At 44.7% G+C, this 24,044-nt stretch overlaps 1 long non-coding RNA gene across 1 annotated transcript; it reads left to right on the forward strand.

Moving 5' to 3' along the window:
* The first annotated feature begins 298 nt into the window (after positions 1 to 298).
* Positions 299 to 13,347, forward strand: LOC142587166 (uncharacterized). The gene is made up of 4 exons (XR_012829382.1): positions 299 to 438; positions 2,446 to 2,631; positions 8,550 to 8,729; positions 13,190 to 13,347. It is a non-coding gene; the product is annotated as an uncharacterized LOC142587166 (long non-coding RNA).
* Positions 13,348 to 24,044: the final 10,697 nt, after the last annotated feature.

Consider the following 24,044-nt stretch of genomic DNA (forward strand, 5'->3'; position numbering starts at 1 on the left):
TTTAAGAAAGAATACTTCTGGTTAGAAAAGCAACTGCGAGGGTGTGGGCACAAGCACAGAACAAAGGACGTTAGTGTTGAAGCGAGGGAGATTTATATGCAAAGCCTCCTTCTTCAAACCGATGAAGTTCTGCTAAACGAAAATACAGAAAACAAGGACTATTCTTACGGCAGCAAGAATCGCCAGCTTACGGAACTCGTTGGATGTGCGCAAGTTGAACTTTTTTTGTGTTTGTCCTAACGATCAAGCTCCGAAAAGAATACGCTTTACAAGCGATTTGTAACGCTGCGGCTGCTCTTCCTAACACTGGACAATACGCTTTTTTCTTTCGGGCAATAAGACAGCTCTACAAGCGTCCCCAAACTGCCCAAAACAACCCTGCTATGAAACTATTGGCCTGCCTTCCAGTTCTCTTTTCCTGCGTCCATTACGTTTTCGGTATGTGTTTGTTTGTTTAACACTAACGATTTGAAACAAAAAGCAGATTTATTCGGGCATTACAAGAAGCAAGTGCTTCCACTTCGCGCACAGAAACTGCGCTCGTGTATTTAAGCTGAGCAATATTCTTTTGTAGATATTGGCTTCGTCATGTCTCTTCTTGGCCACATCAAGCTTCTGCTATTCTTGTGGCATTGTCTCTTCATTGGAGTGCCATATAGCAAAAGCGCGGCGGTACAGAAATGATTCGAAATGTGTCGCGTTGGACCTTGAAGCCGTCAGGGCGCGAAGTATATACGTGGCCTCCTTCGTAAGCGTACGATGTAAACCGATAGGCGCCCTTAAGGGCCCTTAAGGGTGCATGTTAGGGTGCGATTTTTTCCCATCTACGCAGCATACCACAGATATGAGTCGTGTATTTGATGGGATGAGAGCTCCGAGTTTCACGCCGTAAGTAATCAAAAAAAATATTTACATTTAACCAACACAACGGCGTCTCTTCATCGACAAATCGTCTTCAAATAATTATTGTACAGGCTGTCCTTGCGGGAAACAAAATTAGTGGTTAGGACGCATGCCTACATCGGCTGAGTAATCGGCATCTCTGCGCAGCCTAATTATGCAAACAAACGTTCGTTGTGGTCACAGTGTTGAATCGCATGTGTTAGCAGTTTTGAAGAAAAGTGTATGTTCTGTGGCAATTTGTGCCGTTGACCACACCTTGCATTTGGAGAGCGAACATCTCTTCTGATGCCGGCACGAAACCTCACCAATAAGTATATGCTTGTCAGACGTGATTCTCGAAGTGAAGTTAACACAATGTTCCGAAGTAGACCTATTGAAAGCTCCTGCTACCTGCACTTATTGGCATGACTGTATCGGGTAATGCTATGAGGCGTGTTAGTATGGGACGTCGCTAATCCTCCAGAATCAACCTCCGCAACGAAGCAGGTTAAATCCCATTCGAGGACAGATATCGCGCACTTGTGCGAGGGTCGGCCCACTATGTGTCCAGGCTTGATAACTCAAGAATCAGCCACGCGCCGGTTCTACCATCTCGAATCGCGCTGTCCGCTCACTTTACTATGGCTGACGTTCGCCCTCGGCAAGTAGACAGATATGTCCCCCCCCCCCCAAAACAAAAACAATTTCATTTTAAAACACACCTGATACGATTTGATTTCGAGAAAATGAGCATGACGACTGACTGCAGAAGTGGCGAAAGCTGAGATCTGTAGAGCGTGGTTTTGCAAATGAGATTTCGGAACTCCCTTTCGTAGAGTTTTGGTAGCGCAGAGAACCAGCGCAGAGTTCATGTGCTGAAAACGAGGCGTGGTGCGAATGCTCCTCAATTGGCAATGTTCACGGCTTAGAGTGGAAAGCACTTGCTTTATAAGCGAAAAAAAAAAACTTCCTGCCACTCTAAGCCCACAAGCCACTTGCTTTCTGACTACGACGCCAAAACGCCGCCAACGATACACAAAGTTACGTAACATAAAATATGCCACTGTAGCTAAAGGAACCACCTTAGAAGTTACTATTGAGAATCTCAGCTCCTGCATGCTGTTTTTTTTTTCACCCCAAGGTTTCTAAATGTGAAATTGATGTCTAGTGTAGTCCAGCAATTTTTTTTTTTAAATTGTCATGCGCTCAGAAGCGCCTATCTATATAGCGTCGGTGGTGCAGGCTTTTTAGCAACATATAAAAGGCTTTCCGACAACACATTTCTCAGAACAGGCACGCATGTCCAAACCATTCTGATAGTCAATCAGAATTTTACCCCTTGACACATTACGTGAAACATAATTAAAATTTGAATTTAACAACAATAACTGTTGGATAGGCAATTGTGAAACAAGGGTTGCTCCTCGTCACAGAACTTTCCCACTAAGGTAATTCGTGTATATCGTACTGTTTTGTTTACGTGTAGCGATGAGTATTTTGCTACGCGCTTACCTTGTGTCGGATAGTAATTACGCCTCTTTTTTCTACCTTCATAATTTGCAGCCCAGAAAAATGTCATCTTTAAGCACTGCCTGCCACCAAGCGCAGTTCGTACATGCAGAGACCACGCACAATCTTGGGGTATCGACTTCGTAACCCGAGTTTGCAAACTATTCAATACTGATACTTGCAATTCAACAACCACAGGCAATTTTGTTTCGGAAAAATTGTGTCAACACATGTGCCTACGTGAGTACTGCAAAAAACGCTTATTTTTTCGATATTACAAATTCGTTTTAAGAGTGCCTCGGGTTTGTCTGATTTTTAATGCCAATTTTTGCTATACCTTTCTCTTTTGTTCAGTGCCGGCTTGTAGCCTTCAAATTTAGCAAATGACGTTATCCTATGTGACAACAAGCAGACGCAGCCAGTTAAGGGGAGCAACAACTCTTCAAGATTATATATTCACAGCGAGAAGCAACTAGCACGTAAACTTAGCAAAAAATGTAAAAACTGGCGTCTCGAGACATCGTGAAGTTGTTTCCAGAAATTAATGTCAGAGGTGGCTACACCATCTGAAATCTGAAAGCAGCAAGTGCTGATTTTGTCTGCGATGAAAACTTCGATTCCATTTGATGACTCTGCGGGGTTACCCACACGCTGAAGCTTGCCGTATCAACAATGCATCTCTTCAACTGTGAAAAATAACAGAGCACACAAGAAGCTGGTGCAGTGGAGTGTTCAATGATGAACTCTAAATATTTCGTTTAAGACAATTCTTATATTTATACATATCTGTGGCAAACATTTACGCAATGCAATCATAAGAAAATTGATTACTACTGGTAGGTTAGGACAAGGATAAAAGGTTGAATAAACATTTCTTGACAGCCTCAGTATTTGATACCATTAAACGCCCTTCCTTGTGTTGCCCTGTGGCGGACAGAAATAATTGTAATTGTGCAAAAAGCCGGCAATATCATTACTAATATGGATGAGATAGTTCAAGTGGCTGAGGAGTCCTATAGAGATTTATATAGTACCAGTGGCACCCACGACGATAATGGAAGAGAAAATAGTCTAGACGAATTCGAAATCCCGAAGGTAACGCCGGAAGAAGTAAAGAAAGCCTTAGGAGCTATGCAAAGGGGGAAGGCAGCTGGGCAGGATCAGGTAACAGCAGATTTGTTGAAGGATGGTGGACAGATTGTTCTAGAGAAACTGGCCACCCTGTATACGCAATGCCTCATGACCTCGAGCGTACCGTAATCTTGGATGAACGCTAACATAATCCTAATCCATAAGAAAGGGGACGCCAAAGACTTGAAAAATTATAGACCGATAAGCTTACTGTCCGTGGCCTACAAAGTATTTACTAAGGTAATTGCAAATAGAATTAGGAACACCTTAGACTTCTGTCAACCAAAGGACCAGGCAGGATTCCGTAAAGCCTACTCAACAATAGACCATATTCACACTATCAATCAAGTGATAGAGAAATCTGCAGAATATAAGCAACCGTTATATATAGCTTTCATTGATTACGAGAAAGCGTTTGATTCAGTCGAAACCTCAGCAGTCATGGAGGCATTACGGAATCAGGGTGTAGATGAGCCATATGTAAAAATACTGGAAGATATCTATAGCGGCTCCACAGCCACCGTAGTACTCCATAAAGCAAGCAACAAAATCCCAATAAAGAAAGGCGTCAGGCAGGAAGATACGATATCTCCAATGCTATTCACAGCGTGTTTACAGGAGGTATTGAGAGACCTGGATTGGGAAGAATTGGGGATAAAAGTTAATGGAGAATACCTTAGTAACTTGCGATTCGCTGATGATATTGCCTTGCTTAGTAACTCAGGGGACCAATAGCAATGCATGCTCACTGACCTGGAGAGGCAAAGCAGAAGAGTGGGTCTCAAAATTAATATGCAGAAATCTAAAGTAATCCTTAACAGTCTCAGGAGAGAACAGCAATTTACAACAGGCAGCGAGGCACTGGAAGTCGTAAGGGAATACATCTACTTAGGGCAGGTAGTGACGGCGGATCCGGATCATGAGACGGAAATAATCAGAAGAATAAGAATGGGCTGGAGTGCGTTTGGCAGGCATTCCCAAATCATGAACAGCAGGTTGCCGTTATCCCTCAAGAGAAAAGTATATAATAGCTGTGTCTTACCAGTACTCACCTACGGCGCCGAAACCTGGAGGCTTACGAAAAGGGTTCTACTCAAATTGAGGACGACACAACGAGCTATGGAAAGAAGAATGATAGGTGTAACGTTAAGGGATAAGAAAAGAGCAGATTGGGTGAGGGAACAAACGCAAGTTAATGACATCTTAGTTGAAATCAAGAAAAAGAAATGGGCATGGGCAGGACATGTAATGAGAAGGGAAGATAACCGATGGTCATTAAGGGTTACGGACTGGATCCCAAGGGAAGGGAAGCGCAGCAGGGGGCGGCAGAAAGTTAGGTGGGCGGATGAGATTAAGAAGTTTGCAGGGACGGCATGGCCACAATTAGTACAAGACCGGGGTTGTTGGAGAAGTATGGGAGAGGCCTTTGCCCTGCAGTGGGCGTAACCAGGCTGATGATGATGATGATTACAAACATCCGTGCGTCTTCATTACAAGTATTATACAGCAATGTCAAAGTAACATTCAAATTCTTGGATTATTTACTATGGTGTCGCTGAACGTATATTTATTTAAAAATCATTATTGAAAGCAAGCCTCGGCACGCTAAACGTTTCGTAACCTTTAACCTCCGCCGCCCCCTAAAGGTCCTTTGTTGTTGTTGTTGTTGTTGTTGTTGTTCTTGTTGTTGTTGTTGTTGTCTTGTTGTTGTTATTGTTGTTGTTGTTGTTGTTGTTGTTGTGCTAATCCCATGACACGCGAATGAGCGAGATCGGCAGCTTTCAGTAACGGTGACATAGTGCCGACGTAAGGGCGGGGCCATTTTAAAACGGACACCTTGCAGTTGACGTTTCAAAAAAAGCAGCCATGATGATAAATACACTTAGGTCGAGAATTTTTCATCTCTTTCTAGCAGTGACAGCAATGAGCACACTTATCGACGATGCATTGTTAAGCCATCCTGATGTCAATTATTTTTCTGACTATGGTCGCTGCTACCGCCACACCCACCACTACCACCAGCGTCATTGCCGTCTTGTGGAATAGCTCATACACAAGACGGAATTCATGCAACGAATCGCCCCCCCCCCCTCGCTTTATGTTTAGAACCATCCGTACTACCCCTGAAGGTCTGCTTGTTCCCAGCTCAGTTTTCTGCGCAATTACGGGTAAATTTGACAAATACGCGCAGTACAACAAACATTTCCCCTTCAAGGGTGTAATTAACTCGTTAAAGGGAAGCTCTGGAAACATTTTATGCCTTCTTCACAGGCGTTTGGCTCTGTCAGCTTCTTGCCACGTTAGGTTGGGCGATGAGAGTTTGCAAAATTGAACTGGCCTGATTCGGGCGGTGGCGTGGTGAAAGATGCAAGAAGACAAAGTTCGGAGTGCCTTAGTACATATGAAAAGATGTGAAATAGACACACTGTACACAAAAAAGTATGAGTACGCGGTACGTTTGCTTTATATATTAACTCAACGTTATGTTTCACATAAACCCGCAAGCTCTCACCAAGCGCATGCGACAGCAAGAAGCGACGCCGTAAACACCATCAAGCAGGCACATCATCAGATACATAATTATCACTCATGTAGTAAAAGGCTGCCCGATTCCGGAGGCGGCGTCATCCGTGATAGCGTAGATCACGTGGGTCACGTGGTGGCGGTCTCCATGTCTGGCGTATTGGCCGCGGCAGGCACATAATCGCAATGCTGCAGACTTCGTCGCATCAATAACATTAACTGTTCTGCCGTGATTTATTTACCCCCTTGAAGAAAGCGTCACATCACATATATTTTTACATGTGGGTGAATCTGCATATACAATATTTTTTCAGTTGTACTCTTCATCATTAAATATCATCATCATCATCTTCATTAGCCTATATTATATCCACTGCAGGACGAAGGTCTCTCCCTGTGACGTAAATTACCCCTGTCCTGCGCCAACCGATTCCAACTAGCGCCTGCGAATTTCCTAATTTCATCGCCCCGCCTTGTCTTCGGCCGTCCTCGACTGCGCTTCCCTTCTCTTGGCACCCATTCTGTAACCATAATGGTCCACCGGTTATCCAACCTACTCATTACATGACCTGCCCAGCCCCATTTTTTTCTCTAAATGTCAAGTAGAATATCGGCTATACCCGCTTGTTCTTTGATCCAAAGCGCTCTTTTTCTGCCTCTTAACGTCATGCCTAGGAGTCTTCGTTCCATCGCTCTTTGCGCGGCCATTTACTTGTTCTCAAGCTCCTAGGTCAATCTCCAAGTTTCTGCCCCATATGTTAGCAGCGGAAAAATGCACTGATTGTACACCTTCCTTTTCACTGATAATGGAAAGCTTCCAGTTAGGAGCTGACAATGTCTGCCGTATGCGCTCCAACCCACTTTAGTGTAAAGAATGCTCTTAAGGGAACATGCTGCAAATATAAATTTAAAGGAGACAAAAGGTGACGACGGGAGTTCTTAATAGGAAGCTTTAGCTCGGGCCCAACTCCGACGCGGCCTATTCAAATACATGTAAAACGCCAAAACGTTTTGATGAGATAACCCCTGGACCGATTTTGATGAAATTGGTCGCATTTGAAAGACAAAGTTAAATTCTAGTGACTATTGGAAGCGGAATTTCGATTTAGGGCTTGAATTTTCTTAAAACGATTTTCAAATATTTGACCGTTAGAAAAATATAGAATCACGAAGTTTACAAATTCATAGCTTTGCATCAAGAACTGATATCGCGGTTCTGTAAACGGCATTCATTAGATCATTCAAAGCGGACAAATTCAATATGTCATTTTACATCTTACGTGAATTTGTTACGTTGGTTACAAGGGTTTTGCAAAAGTTGTATTTCCCTATGATTAAATTTTTTTATATTCATGTGTAACATATCAATTTTTTCCGCTTTAGATCTACTATTAGGTGCAATTCACAGAATTGTATTATCATTTTTAGTGGTTAAGTTACAGAGTTGTAAACTTGATAGTTTCGTTTTTTGAAAATTTCCGATTTTCGCCAATTTTTAATAAAAAATTGACAATTTAACTCAAAAATTCGAAACCAACAGTCACTAGATTTTAAGTTTGTCTTTTAAATGCAACAAACCTCGTCAAATTTGGTGCAGTGGTTGCCGAGAAAAACGAATTCTCCTTTTGCATGTATTTAGATAGGAGCACTCGAGCTAAAGCTTCCTCTTAACCCGAACGCTAAGCCTAGTACGAATGTTGAGATATTCGCCCTCCATAAGTCCCGTAAAAAACGCAGTCGCAGCCCAGGTAGCGCATTTGCTAATTGTTGCGAGATGTTCTTTTTCTTTTTTTTTGAGAAACGGGTAAATTGAAGACGAATGTTGCAGAAAATTTTATGCAAGGACATCAAAAACATGGCCATGGTCGTAGCATTTGGGCTAAGCCGACATGACTCGGCTTCACGACTCCGAAATAACGAGCACTAAGTAGTGCGATGACAATAAACTTTCGTTAGGCCCTCATTGCTTGTTTTCAAACTATTTCGGGCTTATATCCTTGCAGTCATAAGCATGCACTACCGCCCGACAAGATTACTCAGCGTCAATTTGACTCCTGCAGCGTGTGCTTGAGTCTCTGTCATATAAAAATTATTTCGGCGATATTTTACCTACACTGATTTTCCAATTTCCATAGTTATTTATCCCTAATTGTCCATTTTAGCATTACACCTGAGATAGAACAACATTGTGGGTTTCAGGCTGTCCTTACCTTTCTTTAGCGAAATGAGGGGGGGGGGGGGTGAGAGAGAGTTCCAACGAAAAGGACACATGGTAAATTCAACACACCCCATGCCGTGTGGTGTCGTATTATTATACAAATATAATTTTGTACGCTCGGATGCTATCACTTTCCGTTGCAGACACTGGAATGACTTGGTTTCGCCTTGTCGCGTTGTTCTTTCTTTTATCTCGGCTACATAATTCCCTTCATTCCATTTTTGTGTTCCACCGAATGTTAACGTTATCTGAAATTGATTTTTTTTTGCTATTTATTGCTTTGCAGCGCCACCAAAGCGAAAACTCTTGTGCAGCCTCACGCCGAAACCAGGCCCTTGCTCTCCTCGCAATCTAACGTGGCACTTCGATGCCCAAACCGGCTTCTGTAAACATTTTGCAGGCACGAAATGTGGAACCAATGCTAACAGCTTTTCCTCCTGTCATGCATGTACGAAGAGATGCAGCAGTAAGTTTTTTTCTCTGCTGCTAAAACGCATAAATGCGAACATACATATTTTCCATTGCTGTTCAATTTCATGGCCATCTTTAATATTCCAGTGCATGCGGGCACAACTTTGATCAATTGTTTCAGTTTTAGTTTATTTGCTCTTTATAATTCGAGCGCCTAATTTCAATTTTTTTCACAGCGCGGTAGAAGAATATTTTAAGATAAACCACAGATTGACGCCTACATTTCAATCGTCACATAGCCAACAAACATAGCAATACCAAAGCACATATAGCGAAAGCGAAAATGCCAAACTATATACAGGTTTGTAGCTCCCTTTAGTGCATCACGATTGGGGCCAGAGAACCAAAAGACGCTTTTTTTCATTGATGTTCCCCTTTAATGGAATAACAACCTACCTACAAGTTGGCCACTTTTCTTAAACACTCCGAAGAGTGCAAATTCTGAGAATCATTACGATGAGTGATTTAGTGAACAAGTATCATTAGTACTAAAATTGGAGCCATTTATATGAAGGCCTCAATAAGAGGTGCGAAGAAATTAGGTAAAAGCTTCGACAAAGGATGAAGTGTACAAAATTGATAGAACAGTGATGAAAAAGCCCCATCACTTTAATACCACACATTGTGAGAGGCCTTTTCTTTCGGTACCTGCCTGAATTGAATTGTGTGGTGTAGTAAAAATGTAATCAGACGACGCAACGTGTCTAGGTAAAGCCTCCAGAAGATTAAGCTAACTATTGTTGTCGAAGCGACCTGCTAAACGAACGAAGCGCCAGTGTTCAGCCTCAGAAAAGTTGACGCTTGCCGCTGCTACTTCCGGGTCGAAGGCCACTGCATCAGCCGTGAACATGAGCCAACCTGTGTTCAGTGATGCTCCTACCTTCAGGCTTTCTTTTCTGATTCATCGGCGCGTAATGGCGGAGCGTTGAGCGATGACACAAGCAAACACTCCGGATCACCTCTAATTACAGCGTTCTGGGGAACTGATCATCATGTCTTAAGGAAAGTGAAGCTTAATCTTGGATCACTGCGTCAATATCTGACCGTGTCAGAAATGAAGAAGACGCGTGGCGATGGGTGGCGAGCTTTAGTAGCTGGAGCTTCAAGCGAACTAGTATCAGAGATTGTGCCTTTTTCACCATTGTAAAGATGGCACTCGGCTTCGTTACGCATGCAGCTTGAACACTACTAAGCCAAAAAGCAGTCACAAATCTTAGAGTTGCTTCTCGAAACAGAGATTCGCGTCAATCCCGATGTCGTAGTTCCCAGCGACTTCTATAAAAGCGAGTCTCACGCATATTTTGCACAACATGACAGCACAGAGGCATCTTAACAAACCGAAGTAGGGCAAATCATTCCTGAGATTATTGGAGGTTTTCGACAGCGTATATCTTCTCTGGTGTTAGGATGGCAAGCCAAACGATGGCAAGCCGCCGTCTTGCCATCCTTCCAAAATCCATTACCAAATTATAGGACTCCCATGTCGAATGTGTTGGTTGCTTCAGAAGTGGCACAAATATAATACTTATCATTTGCATTAGTAATAATTCGCCGGGAGCGGGAGCACAATGATTATAATGACGGCCACAAGGATTATAAGCCGGCTCACAGCACGCAATCGCAATGAACTCTATAGTGACACTACTAAGTGTATTAACCAATGGAAATTGTTTATTGCGTATATATTAAAATGCGTTCCCGCTTTCTGGTCACACAAACAGAGACGGGGCAAACCCGCCGAGGGATATTGTCAGTGTTCGTCGTATTCTTTGTGCATAGCACAAGACGAAATTCTGAACAGGAACCCTGTCCATCGCCCCCCGAGTTTCTCCTATGGACGCGGAAGCCATGGGACGCCCTGCCACATTGTTCCTCATCAAAATATCATTTTCACCGGAAAACTCCTTGAACCACCATGACCGGTCACTGATTCAAATGGCTAATGCAGTAAGGACTACCAGGAATGACCTCGATGACCTCCGGAGGGCTTCTTTCGGTTTTTCAGTCCATCTTTTGTCGGACGCACTTAGCTTTTACCGGGCCTATCGCCGGCCCTGTATCGACGTAGCGTCGACACAGTCGGTGTCGACGTTGCTGGAAGCATTGACCGTTTAACCATGGCTCCTAAGTTCACCACCAGCAAAAAACCGAGAAACAACCGCCATTTTTCGTTTTCTTGACAGTAATTGGACTATCTCTTCTATCATAAAGCTCATTTTTCACACGGGAACTGAACTTCCACTCGGTTCACTCCGACCCCATGAGCTACAGACAGTAGTGACTCTCGCTGACCATCTTTCTGCCCGAGAAGCCAATTCCTGCGTTGTTAGTACACAGAAATTTTTTCCCCGTCGTCGTACCTAGTGAATCTACAGGCAGCGAATTGCTCAGCCTGAGCGACTTTGCATCAGTGAAATCACTGACCCTAACATCCTGTACGAAGTCAACCCACCCTCCTCTACAAGCAGGGGGGCTATTCTGTAAGAGTCCACCTAGTGGACTGTCCGTTTCAGCCACTGCTGATTGGATGCCGCTGTACGGGAGAGGAGGAGACGGGCGGCGCTAGCCAATCAGCAGCGGCCGAAATGGACAGTCCACTAGGTGAACTCTTACAGAATAGCCCCCCAGGTCATCGATCAAGTGGAACCATTCACCGAACCTACCGAGGCTCAGGGATTGATTACGCTCTGAATAGTACATCATCATGATGGAAGCACCGCCGACGCACTCTTCCCCGTCCCCCGGCCTGAAGAGGCATGTGCCCAGCATCGGCTCGTCAATTGGGCACGCTCCTGCCAAAAGCGCCTATTCATCGAGTCCCTCGCCCGTTACTAAGCACCCAGGGCCGCCTGCCCGAGCTCTGTGGTAGTGACTCCATGCCTTTCAAACAGACTACTTAGGCTAACCACGAGCCCCTTTGTAACGCGTTCACACTATCCATTTCGCCGTTGCCACTGGGCGGGTGGGTGGGGGCGGGGGGGAGGGCTCGTAGCGCCCACCTATGCCACAACGCGGGGACGCTAGGGTTGGCGCTCTCAGCCGGAGCCTTGGTGAAAGAGGAGGAAACTGAAGATGGGATAGCCGCGCGTGCTCGATGCGATGCATGGCATGCGCCGGGCCCTTCTATAATGCGGCTGCACTGGTCCTCTTGATCGGGCGCTCCACTGCGACCCCTTTGGTTTCCTCATGAATTCATTCCTCCTGGAAACTGCGCGGAACTGGAACAAGCTACCGGGGACAACTTGTGATGGCGGAGCTTCTTCAAAAATCGTCCTTTTCATCTTGTCTATTATTCTACTAACAGAGCCTGACGTGTCGTAATCATTTGTTATTAATCTTGTTCCGTGGTAGCACCGATGATGTCAGTAAATAAACGTACATACGGCATTCTCATATTTGTAGTGCGAATGCTCGGGATGTGCTATGCAACATAAACAAGCATTAGTCGCTCTGCAGTGTAGCCATCGCTGTTATGCGTGCACAGGGAACGATGACAATTGAGTTTCATAGTGACATTCGCTCCTATTTTTACAGAGAAGCTGTATATAGCTACCTTCCTGGCGGTGGTCGATGTCCGTCCATCTACGCGTCGCGTCGACACGAAAAAATATTCGTGTCCATTTTCTCGCAAATGCTCTGTAGATCTCGATCTAATGCAGGCACCTTGGAAAAAGATATACTGAAATTCGACGCTAAGAGGGCTCTGTAATTACGCCGAGTTTCATTTACTTGTCACAATTAGTTAGTTCATAGTCAAGTTGTAAACGTTACAGAATTCCTGTCTGCGATCAACACGTGGCCCGCTATACGAATGGTGTGTGGTCACGGAAAACGGCTGTCACGCTCGATTTACCAAAACTATTCCGATGCAAATTAAATGGCGATTGGCCGGTAAATCGACTCAAACATCACGCCGCGTTTCAACTACTTCACCTAATTACGTAGTTCAAAGTGAAGCTGTAAATATTGGAGAATTCCCGTCTGCCAAGCGGTGGTACTCGCACGCGCCACCACTTCATGAAAGAATAAATCACTCCACTGTAAAAAAGATGTATTTTTGGGCTGTGTCTTTCAATAATAATAATAATATTAATAATAATAATAATAATAATAATAATAATATAGATAGATAGATAGATAGATAGATAGATAGATAGATAGATAGATAGATAGATAGATAGATAGATAGATAGATAGATAGATAGATAGATAGATAGATAGATAGATAGATAGATAGATAGATAGATAGATAGATAGATAGATAGATAGATAGATAGATAGATAGATAGATAGATAGATAGATAGATGCGTCGATTAAGGTAGAACGCACCACATTTCCACTGCTTGTCCTTCACAGAGTAGAAGGGCTGATGAATTTCTTTGTGTGCAATCGGCTCTTGATTTATGCATGAACTTTACTTTTCTACATTTCACATTGTTTTCGTTCTGCTTCAGATCGCAATGCGGATGCAGTCTGTATCTTGCCTGAGATATTGAAAACAAAATCGAAGTCTAAACATAAAGTACATGTAGAAAATGCACCGCACGACCCCCACTGACAGGGCCAGGCTAAACGAACTCCAAGGTCGAGCGCCCTTGGAGCCGGCAAAATAACACCAAAATAAAGGATTTTAATGGAAGGAATAAAGAATAAAGGATCTGCCCAGTTTCGCCTCCGTATTTCACCAATGTTTCTTTTTTTTTTCAATACAAAAATGGTTTAAGTCGGGCATCGCGAAAAATCCGTGATCTGTACGTACGTTACGTACTCATGATCATGCAAATTTCGGGGCATTCCTACGAGATGGCGCAGTTTGGCGTTCTCTAAGACTGTCGCAGCTGGTAGAGGGGTATTCGTAAAGCGGCAGGGATCAGAGGGAAGCTTCACCCGTGAAAGTGGGGAGGGGTAGGATCGCCAGGAGCGGTTGAAAAGGGGAGGCGAAGGAAAGTTGGAAGTCTCCTTGGGGGATGCGTCCTCTGATAGCATATCAGGCAGACATAAGAGGCACCTTTCCTGACACTAGCCCCGAGCTCTACGAAGTCCGTCTGATGTCGGCTCCGGACCGTGAACCTTGCGCAAGGAAGTGTGTGTGTGTGTGTGTGTGTGTGTGTGTGTGTGTGTGTGTGTGTGTGTGTGTGTGTGTGTGTGTGTGTGTGTGTGTGTGTGTGTGTGTGTGTGTGTGTGTGTGTGTTTGTGTGTGTGTGTAAACCGTTCAGCAGAGAGGCGGCTTGTTTACGATGACTGGTCGGCCGTTTCCGTCACTTGGGGATCGAGGGAGGACCGTTTGTTTATAAGCCGTTGTGCGGCAGCTCAGTGCACTTTTCTAAGCTGTCATGTTAGACTGATGTACTTTCTCAAGCAGTCATGTTAGACTGATGTAGATACTGCAAATAAACCCATATTCCTCGTTCTCAATGAGAAGCAGTCCTTCCCTTCATCAACGTCGTCAGCGTGGATAAGTTGGACGACGGCATGGGCCAGCTACCTTCTAATTCATGCCCGATTCCAATCTTGACAACTGGTCGCGAACGGTGGGATTGAGCTCCCAATCCCACCAGTATGCACCAGCCGTGCAGGTGCGTGGTAGCAACCTCATCGTGCGCATCTACACCCTTTGCTTAATACCTGCGTCGAAAATGGACTCATTCCAGGGCTAACATATGGACGTTCCAAGCGAGTATTTGCCGTTGCCGTCACATTGCCCGCAAAGTACCAGTGTCAGAACATCGCGCACCCTATACTGTGGGTGCAAGGTTGGGCCGAGAAGACTAGTGGCTTCATCATCATCATCATCATCATCATCATCATCATCATCATCAGCCTGGTTACGCCCACTGCAGGGCAAAGGCCTCTCCCATACTTCTCCAACAACCCCGGTCATGTACTAATTGTGGCCATGCCGTCCCTGCAAACTTCTTAATCTCATCCGCCCACCTAACTTTCTGCCGCCCCCTCGTACGCTTCCCTTCCCTTGGGATCCAGTCCGTAACCCTTAATGTCCATCGGTTATCTTCCCTCCTCATTACATGTCCTGCCCATGCCCATTTCTTTTTCTTAATTTCAACTAAGATGTCATTAACTCGCGTTTGTTCCCTCACCCAATCTGCTCTTTTCTTATCCCTTAACGTTACACCTATCATTCTTCTTTCCATAGCTCGTTGTGTCGTCCTCAATTTGAGTAGAACCCTTTTAGTGGCTTCATGCGCCCAGTTTTTTCCGCATGCCCAGTGTTGGAGATCAGGTGATCAAGCCCGCGCCAGGGAAACTGAGCGCGCGTATTCTATAGTCCAATCTGCATTTCGCACAGCCGTTCACGCGATTGAGCGCATGCGCGGCCCACGGGCCATGTCTTGGAGGTGATCTGCGGCTGTTGGAAAAGCTAAACGAGAGCCCAGATGGCTGTTGACATCACGCGCGCGCTGCTTAAATGCGCCTCGCGTTGGGAGTCGATTAATCTCAAGTTTGCGGGCCGCGGCGTTGCGAGAGGCTGCACGAAGGATTCCACACCCCTAGCCAGCGTTCTTATTCCTTCGGTCTCTCGGAGCTTTCCTCAAAGACTGAGCTTTGAACGTGAGCACGAGACAGGGCAAATTGTGCGTCCAAAGAATTTATGGAACTTTGCACATACCTAAGAGCATCGCGCGTGCGTCGGTGCTTTGGTCTTCGAGGGTTGGTCCGTTTTTCAGACAAATGTCAGTAGTCAGTTCAGCGTTGTGGTGTCACTTCTTTCGTTCGCGTTTGCGTCTCATTTGTTTCCCTGGTTTTCTCGAGTATCCTTAATCACGTCAGCGTTGTGACAGCGAGTGTTCGTGGTAATGGAGCGAGTTCCGTTCACGTTTCTCGATGCGCGCGAAAAACCACGCTTATTAATTTAAGTGCTAAGTAGATTTTTCCCGCGTTATATACGTCCCATCCAACTGTGAACCACGTCATACGGGGCAGTGACAAATAGTCACGTAACCTGCTTGAAGTAATCAGGTAGGCTATCATGCTTTTCTTCCAGCATTTTTGTTCTTCATCATCATCATCAGCAGCAGCAGCAGCAGCAGCAGCCTGGTTACGCCCACTGCAGGGCAAAGGCCTCTCCCATACTTCTCCAACAACCCCGGTCATGTACTAATTGGGGCCATGTCATCCCTGCAAACTTCTTAATCTCATCGGCCCACCTAACTTTCTGCTGCCCCCTGCTACGCTTCCCTTCCCTTGAAATCCAGTCCGTAACCCTTAATGACCATCGGTTATCTTCCCTCCTCGTTACATGTCCTGCCCATGCCCCCTCCCCACTTCTTTTTCTTGATTTCAACTAAGATGTCATTAACTAGCGTTTGTTCACTCACCCAATCTTCTCTTTTCTTATCCCTTAACGTTACACCAATAATTCTTATTTCCATAGCTCGTTGCCGGCGTCCTCACTTTAAGTAGAACCCTTTTCGTAAGCCTCCAGGATCCTGCCCCGTAGTTGAGTACTGGTAAGACGCCACTATTTTTGTTCACATCTGCTTAACATTCTTTCTCTCTCTGCTATCGATATCAGTACTGCAACTTTTTCAAACTGCAACTTTTTTTAGAAGATCTTGCCAAGCCGATAGTCCTTGGCAAATATAGGCTACCATTTTCTGTTTGCCACGACTACAGCAAATTACGCAGCAAATGTTCTGCCTCAAAGACCACAGATATCACGTCCGCCTTGCTGAAAAGTTTTCTTGCGATGCACGCTTGTGTGTGCAGCCATGCAAAGTGGGAACTTCCCTCTTCCATCTGCTCTTCCAGTCCCCTTTTCCCCTTCCCCAGCACATCGAAGCCTACCGGGCTCAGCCTGGTTCACCTCCCTGCCTTTCCCTTATGACGTCTCGTTCTCTCTCCCTCGCTTTCTCTTGATAAGCCGAAAAATACAGAGAAAAAAATATGTACGAACACATGATTTTTGAAAGAACGAAGCATTGGCATACAATTACTACGGCGTACTTGTTTTTTTTTTCTGAGGTCGCTTAAGCTGAGAAAAGGCAATTATTATCGATATAGCTTGGGCATCTCAGAATTGCGTCAAGTATTGTCGAGCCTCCTCATATGTGTGGGGTGTGATAAAACTTTACTCAGCTTACAATCTGCAGGACCTCAAGAAAGTTTTACCACACCACACACACACGAGGAGGCTTGACAATAGCGCACGCAATACCGAGACGCCAAAAGATCATCGATAATAATATCCTTTTCTCACCTTAAATGATCTGAGAAAAAAAATTAACAAGCAAGCTGTCGTAATTGCATACCAGTGCTTGGTTCTTTCAAAAATCGAGAGTCGATACGTCAGCTGCACCTTGACTGGGTCGCTTGACCTGGTTTCATCATCATCATCATCATCATCATCATCATCATCATCATCACCGGCCTGGTTACGCCCACTGCAGAGCAAAGGCCTCTCCAATACTTCTCCAACTACCCCGGTTTAGCCAGAGGCAATCCAATGGCACAATGTCGTAGGTTTCTCGTGTTTTTCCCACATTAAGTACTACACCTTGTAACTCCACTAGTCTTCAACTCACACGCTACGTTCTACATATAGAAAGAACCACTGGCAGCAACCACTTGGCCAAAAAAGAGGGAGAGAACAAGAAATGAGGAACAAAATACCGGGAGGTAAGAGTGGCCAAACAGACAGCGGCACAACGCAATTGCTGCCGAAGGGGAGCATGCGTGATTTCTAGACGAATAGCAATCGTCTTTGGCTATCGAGTGACTTGCAGTGCGCGTGGCGTCTTTCCTATGCGACAAAGCAGAGCTGTAGCGCTTTTTGACAGCTTTCCTATCCGGCGCTGTGGACGCGCGTGAGCGACTGCAGGAGAGGGCTCAGGCCGGTGGCGGGGGAGGAGCAGAGCAGTTGCCTTCTGCACTACCACTCACGCGCTTCTGGAGGCAACACGCAAATAACGAAGCCGCTTGTGTGTAACCGTCTATACTAGCCATACTTATGTCCTGGCGACCGGCTCTGTCCTCTACGGAATTGCGCATTGAAAGAACGAAGGCTACCTGAACATCCGTATCGCAGCGCATATACGCTTGCAAGTGCATCAGTCCTTTCATAAGGCGAATAGCTTTACAGAAGCTTCGCTGTTTGCCTTGCCGTTCGCTTCAACAGACCTTAACCAGACAAGTTGTGTAATTGCTCTAAAAGCTCCTTTCGCCTTAACGGTCGCTTCGTCATTCGCTTTTACAGCGCTTTATCGCTTACTCTGCAAGTACAAGTCGCTTGAACTTTCGAAGTTTGCCTTTTTAACTCTTACGAAATGTCCCCCAAACGCCTCTTCACACAAGAATAGGTGGAAGAGCTACAGAGGCGCCGCGCCGAATAAGAACATTTCTGGTATGCTGCTAAACGTCGCCCCGAACACAAAAGATTCGCTTTCGCGTTCGGATGTTTGCTTAGATTGAAAATTATTCAAACGTAGCTTTTAGCTTTTCTATTACAATTCAAAACTTCTATTTGACGTTCGCGCTAACAAGATTGCACAGCATGGAACTTATCTGATTTTGCATAAACAAATATTTACTGTATCTACGTATGGTGAAAAAACACTCAGTGTAAGCTAACAAATAATATTACGGCCCCTTCTGCATCAACTTCGGAATGGCAGTCGAGAATTGTTTTCTATAAATTGAAGGAAAATCCGTGTTTCTTTTTTGCTTTGTATTTCTTACGTATATCTGCCCTCCTCTGCACTGATGTCTGTAGGAGCGCAGCAGTTTTTCTGCAATAAATGAATACATAAACGCGCAAATCAATAAGAATGGTTTTCTTAGGAGATTCTAAGAGTCAGGCGGCCGTTGTCTACTTGCAGTATAATTTCTAGTGGTAACCACGTATATTTTTTTCACGGGAGCTTCCACAGAGAATAATAAAAGTGAAGGCCGAGAGCGGAATCCGTGCTGCATTAGGAAAAGTGTGCGCGCACTGAAGTCAACATATTCAAACTCTATATTTGGAAGTTATGGCGAGATTTCTCCGAAAACAAAAACAGGCTGCCCGGCTGGGACGAGTCGCTTTTTTTTTCCTTCCGCCACTGAGACGAGCGCAGCGTTTTTTTTTTTTTTTTATTCATATGATATAAGGAGATGTTGGCGCGCAATTTAAGGCGCCGGCTACTCCTTATCTCTTGGGTGGTTCCGTCATACATCATTCAGGGTGCACGGTTACATATCAAATAGTCTTTTCACACAAGCACACCTATGGCTCCACATCTACGTAGTCGAAAGTCTCCAAAGTACAAACGATACTGTCGCCTAATAACACTGTCGCCTAATAACACTTAGCACACTATGTCTCCACACCTATGTAGTCGAAAGTCTCAATAGTACAAACGATACTGTCGCCTAATAGCACATTTTCTAGTCAGCGGGTCAGCGGTACATACATTATACATGGCAAATGTCTTCACACTTATGTAGCCGAAAGTCTCAAAAGTACAAACGATACTGTCGCCTAATAACACGTTGTGTAGTGAGCGGGTGGTATATACATCGTGTTAAAATATTAGCACATACAGTCACAACAAAGCAGTCAACATAACATAATTCCCAAACAGATGGATATATAGAGTGACATTCAAATGAACAGAACAATGAAAGCACTAATAACGTCCAACGATGCCACTGTCTTTAAAAAAAGTCTTTAGTGCTTTTAAAGCGCTCTTCTGCAAGGCCGTTGTTGGCCAAGGGCCCAAAAGTTTCCTTAAACTGAAAGGTCTGCGGTCTAATTTACTTAGCGCTGATTTAAGTCGGCATCTTGGTGTGTCGTGATGTGGGCAATCTAGAAGGAGGTGATATATATCTTCATCTACAAATCCACAATCACATTCGGGGGTTTCCGCTCGGCCAATTCTGTGTAAGAAATGCTTTGTGTAGGCAGTGCCTAGCCGTAATCGATGAATAAGCGTTTCCATAGTTCTATCTAATGACAATGAAAATTTGAATTCAATAAATGGATCAATATGATATAAGTCAGAGCTCTTAGAATTCTGGTCAAACCAAGTGTTTCTAGACATGTTGACAGAACGAGCGCAGCGTTGGTAAGCGTAAACGTAACGAGTGTCTATTCGGTTAGCGATGGCAGCGAACGAGCTTACGAGCGCAGCGTTGGTAAGCTCGTTCGCTGCCATCGCTAACCGAATAGACACTCGTTACGTTTTTATGTTGGGATTCGTCCTTCACCAGGCACGAAATCCCACTGTTTCAATCTGATGCGTTGACGTGAGCTGCAAGATGATTTTACCTTTTTTCACACGGCATCGTCCCTAAATGCGGAGCGCGCCCTGACCAAGCAAGTATTACCTGCAATGAAATGTTCATATGGCGGTTTCGTCGGAGGCCAAGTCCCATCACAGCTTTTATAATAAATATGTCAAATTTAACAAGGTTACATACAGTGACGTTTTCATTTAACTCAGCTCTGATACTACCGATAGTTACAAACGTACACAACTGCTGAAAGAAGCGGAATATTACGACGATAAAGGGAAACATGTTACGACAATTCAGACTTATCCGTGCAGACTTCAGCCACGTACTCAAATGTATTCGGTAATGTCAATTTTTCGGCGTCGTGCTTTTGAGCATCAAAATTTATAGTTTTCGTACTGCATGATGTCTCAGTATGTTCCAGTATCTCAAATATTCAGCATTGTTGTTCGCTTCAAATTCTTACTTTTTCACGCTTGTAAAATCTTCAGTGTGAGGTCTCCGTGTACCGTAGTCGTCAGTAGGTGCCGGCATCCATGGCAAACAAGACACCAGTGCCGGAGACTTAAACGCGCTCACCTAACAGCAGGAAAATAAGACGTCAAGAAAGAAAAAAAATGTTGAGAAACTAACGACGAGTATTTTCAATGTCGGCGGAGAGCCCAGCGCTTTCAGAAAGCTATTAGCTTTGTTAAAGCAATTATGGTCTTGAAGACGAGTACTGGTGGCAGGGAGACGATTAAAGTTTTGTTTATTTGTCTCGTGTCGTACTATCGTAGGGAGTGGAACCGTCAGCTAGTGCATTTGATGCGAAGCCTGAGGCTTCTCTTGAAGCTACGACAAGGTTGGAGGGCATGGGGAGAAATAAGGCGGCAACGTTTCCCAACTGCTCCGCTATTACGTTAAAGGGCTCATTCAAACCGGCGACTTGGCGAAGTCGCGCAACCGCGACAAGCGAACACGAAGTTGCTCAAGTCGGCGGGCGTGCATACGGGTAAGTCCCACAGGCCAGTGGGCACACTGAAATGTCTTGCGATTTGATGGCATTCGCGTCCGCTCGCAATGTCACCACCACGTAAGCGTATATAGATGTCCTGTTTCTATACACCTGATTAGTACCGGAAGCTTTGCGACTTCAGCCACGAGATTTAAGATATTGAACAGTGGGCAGTCGATTTTCGACCAAAGCTACCAATCGCGACCATATTCTGCCGGTTGCTTTGAGGCCAGCTTGATCACGCGACCTCTGTTAGTCGTCGGTGTGAATGAACCCCCAAAACATTCGTACGCTCTAAAGCTCTCGCATGAAAGCACGTGCTGGCAGGCTTGGGGATACGATTTACACGTGCGACTATGGACGATGTTAGGAAAGTATGGCTTCAATGGAGCGAAGTTATACATTGGCCATATCACGTTGTACCTATCTTCAGAGCCTCCCGCATAGCACTAAAGGTTTAGTGAAATTTATCGAAATTTTCATTTTACCGTTGCTAACCTAGAACTGACACAATCTTGAGAACAACGTTCTTGATAAAAACTTCTAAGATACCTATCTTATTTGCGTTCGGCCACAAGCACAGCCTGCAAGTCACTTGCACAAGAGCGCGTGCCATTCGCGCCGGTAGCGAAAGCCCAACCGCCAAACACACACCACCAACCGCGGATCCCAAAAACGACCAAGGGAGCGAAATATATTTATTCGCTTTCAATACAACTGCGGCGCGAGCTTGAAACGGGGAGCAGTGCCTGAAGCCGGGGAAATAAGGAATCTGTGGGGCATTCGTTTCTGTCTGCCGGTCCTTGGTGCTTCCAAGGCTTGTTGTTCTGCGTCCTGAGCTGTCGAACGTCTTCGGGACGTCAAGAGGCACACCGATTACCACCTGTCGGTTCAAGTTGTGTGTTCACCGGTCTCTTGGCCAGCAACGCGTCTGACCATGTCGTCCAGCTACAGTTGAGACACCTGGAGCACAGCTGACGTTCTGTGGCTGTGCCGCTCCAGTTCTGGAACATCGTCGACAAGCCGCAGTGAACTGTAATTCACGATGTTATATTTCGCAGTGTTTGCGGACCACCCATCGCTGGAGTGTGCATGTAAAGGTGTCTCTCGTTTGCCTTTGCTAGTGTTCAACACGACGTGGGTTCACTTCTGTACGCCAGTTTCAGAACACACTCATGACTTAATATTTTCGTTTCGGAAAAATAAATATTTAGGAGGTAAGATTTCGCACAATGCGGGTATATGTCTTTTTTTTCAGAATAATCTGGGACGATTATCAAAAGAGCTGGTACACCTTAGATTGAATGCCCCCAGATAAATTTCAGGATTCTGGGACCTTATTTACAGGGATCTTTCACACCCGCATTGTTCGTAAGTGTAAGTTCCACCAATCACAAGGCTGGATATATAATAAGAGAAGGCTATCGGCCAATGGCAAAAAGCACTTAAGAACGAAAACTTTGGTCGGTTAGGGTCTTGGGATATTGCGGAGTAATGGCACATACCCCAACAGAAGGACTGGCCAAGAACAGGTACACATCTTGTAGCACATACCACATAGCTAAACGAAATAATCATTTCCCTATAATAGCTTATTATAATAGGAAGTTTGTCCGCAATATAAATAAATAAGGGTCGACGTTATGTAGTCAAATTTTAAGTAGTATTTCTTTATTTGACAGAATGGAGGTCAACAAACTCGAAACGTTTTGTCGATCAGTATACAGGTGTTTGATAATCCATTTGTTTATACTTGCATTCTCTGAACATACAGTCCTCGTATCCCCGCGCATACCCATCGATATACCGACCGACCAAACCAGCAACAGGAACAGCAGCAACCGCCAAAGCTGGGAGAACACTCACAAAAAGTTTCGATTAAACAAGAAAGAAAAAGAAGACGAGGATGAGGTTCGAGAACTGCAAAAGCATTTCCTGTTTTAATTGCCAAGTTTTCGCGTGCCAAAACCACGCTCTGATTAATGGATTAATTTCGACCACATAGGGTTACTTCGCATTCACCTAACTGTAAGGAGAGGAGCGTTATTTATTTTCATTTCACCGCCATTAAGATGCAGCTCACACTGCCGCAATCGAACCCGCTACCTCAGCGAGGCAATGCCACACCCACAAAGCTACTACAGCAGGCAACCGTAAAAGTTATTCGATAGTGTGTTCAGCAGTCATGCACGACATGGTTCTAGTTTTCTCACATGCGTTTATAAGCAGTGCACCGTTTCTACAAAAACGCATGCATTTCCCGCAAGGTTCTGCATTGAGTGCGGCCTCCGACGTCCACACTGGTTTCTACACTGGACACTCCGGTGACTATGTGTGCATGTTTATTCTAATGGTCACCCACTCCTCATTCGAATACTTCTCTCTCACTGAATATAATCGGCAATAAAATTAACATAGAGACTACATTACCGCGCACCATTTCCACCCCGCAGTTCGGTTCTTTCAGCTGCGGTTTAGTGGGGAAGTTCGGCCATCTTGCCCAAGGAGGCATCCTCGTATCGGGTGTTGTATAACATGGTCCCGTTAATAGCATGGTGCTTATGGTTTTTTTATAATAAAACATTTATGTCTCTTCCTTTTACAGATGTAACTGGCACTTAAATATCACCGCTGCAGACGCTTGGTCAGCAGTGTAGAGTAAGTAGCGCCATGTAAACGTGGATTATTGCTTCTCAACGACATTTCCATGTTGCAGCCAGCCATTTCAAGAAAGGTAGCAGGCTGAGTTGACTATTTTACGACACACCATACTGAACAACTCCGGCATCGCAAGACTGAAGACCAGGTGTAAACTGTCAAATAATATGTGCAAGTATTATGCTAGAAATATAGAGGAAGTACCACAATAGGTCCTTTAGTGTACGTGTCACTAACGCAACTTAGCCGCGGTGTCTGATTACACCGCGGTGTGTAGCCGCGGTGTAATCAGACGCGGTGTAAACAATATTTACACTAAGATAGTTCATCAGCATGAAAATAATTCATTGAAGTAATGATATTTAATATGTTTAGCATACATATTGAAACACTCATGATTGGAATAGTTCTGCAAGCTTCAA

Source organism: Dermacentor variabilis, chromosome 7 (assembly GCF_050947875.1).
Source record: "Dermacentor variabilis isolate Ectoservices chromosome 7, ASM5094787v1, whole genome shotgun sequence".
Classification (NCBI taxonomy): domain Eukaryota; kingdom Metazoa; phylum Arthropoda; class Arachnida; order Ixodida; family Ixodidae; genus Dermacentor; species Dermacentor variabilis.